The sequence below is a fragment of the Apis dorsata genome, unplaced genomic scaffold (genome assembly GCF_000469605.1).
Source record: "Apis dorsata unplaced genomic scaffold, Apis dorsata 1.3 scaffold_887, whole genome shotgun sequence".
Lineage (NCBI taxonomy): Eukaryota > Metazoa > Arthropoda > Insecta > Hymenoptera > Apidae > Apis > Apis dorsata.
Window position 1 is genome coordinate 375586 of NW_006264003.1, and position 2102 is coordinate 377687.

A 2102-nucleotide genomic window follows, 5' to 3' on the forward strand; every position below is an offset into this window, starting at 1 on the left:
AAATTACATAAAAAAATAAAAGTTATAAAATATATATAAAATAAAATAAAAAAATTATTATTATTATTATTAAATTTAAATAATATTTTAAAATGAAAATTATTCTTATAATTGATTGTTCTGTTAAAAAAAAAAATGTGAAAGTAATTGGGTCATTTTAAACTTTCGTATTGCACGAAATTTTATCGTGTGAAATTGCACATGCGAAGAAAATTAAAGAAAGAAGGGATGCTGATATCTTATCCATTAAATCTCCCCGAAAAAGGTAAGGTTAAGCTCATACTATCAATTACGTTACCCCAGTTCTAAAGCTTATTTTACACCAAATTGAATCAAGACGCTCAGGATAAAATATATTGCGACCATGGATTTATTTTAAAATAAGTTTGCCTATGAAATTAAAAGATTAATTAGTCATTATCTAATTTTGTTATAAACTAATTAGAACTTAATAATAATAAGACATATTTTATTATTACATTTGATATTATCGTTTAAAAAAAATATTTTTTACAATTTAAATTAATTTTAGATATATTATATCAGCATTTATCAATCTATACATCGTCAATATTAAATTTTTAATGGATCGCGAAATGGGAATTGCCTGAACTGCTCGACTATTCGAAATTGCTTGAAACATATCTGAGTTTGAAACACATCCAAACATGTATAATTTTATAAATAATTTTATTTATTTATATAATGTATATAATAATAATAGGAATCCAGAAAATTGTTAAAAATTTATTAATAAATTTATTTAATATGTTCACAAAACAATATTTTAATTTTTGTTCATTTTTTTTTCTTTAAATATTTTTGTCTTTTCACTCATTTCTTTTCTTCTTTTTATTTGAATTATTTATTTTTTTTCTATCCATGCTTCCCTTTTCTTTGTTTTTCTTTTTCTTGATTTTTTATTATTTTTTCAATATAATTATATTATTTCTATATTTTTTCTTGATTTAATTTAAACAATTTTTTAAACGAATTTACTTGTTAACGAAACGTTTACTAAAAATATTACATAATTTTATAAAGACAAAAATAATTTTGATTTCAATTTTTATTAATTTCAAATTTTATTAAATGTAAAACCTATAATTGTTTCGGAAAGACATTTGTTTGGTAATGTTTTTGTATTATACTATTATATATTTTAAAAATCTTCTTGTTCTTTTTAATCTATAATTAAAAACTCATTGATTGTCATTAAAATTTTTTCATGAAAGAAATTTTCATTTAACTCAGAAATAAATGCAAATGAGAAAGCAAGATTATTATAATGTTTACGAATAACTGAGTTAAAAATAATTTTTTCTGTTGTAAAAATTTTCCAAATACAAAATGTTTTCAAATATTATTATCTCACTTTTTCATATCCATTGAAAAACAGCATTATAAAATTCACTTTTAATATTTTTAGAGCATATAATATAAACGATATCTAGGAAACTGATTATGGAATTATTTCATACAATATTTCTCCCATTTTTATTTCTATTAGTGTAAACATTTCTAAAGATTGCAATATTTTTCAGATTATCCTACATGCTTTTTCAATTTATAATTTATATAATAATATAATAATTTATAATTGTGAAATATAATTTATAATAATTTATCTTGTTGCATAATAAAAATATTTAAAAATTTGAAAATTTGATTCAATTGCTAACTATTTCAAAAAAATATTTTTATTGTTTATAAAAAATCTTCAAATAAAATAAAAATCAGGATCATTTAAAAAAAGAAATTATGTTATAAAATAAAATAAAAAAATGCTCAAATAAAAACAAAAAAAATATATAAATTATAAACTTAGTTCCTTTAAAATATTTATAGGAAATAGACTAATTTCATCAAATTTAAGATCAAATTGAAGATCAGAAAGAAGCTGAAATATAATAAATAAGTACAAATATAATAAATGAAGATAATATACAGATTTTGATATACAATAAAATAATATACAATAAAATACAATGAAATATCATATCAAAAAAAAAAAAAAGAAATAAAAATTAAATAAAAGTTTTGGAATAAATGACATTTAATAATGAAATTTAAAAATATTTTTTAAAAATTATTTCAAGGAT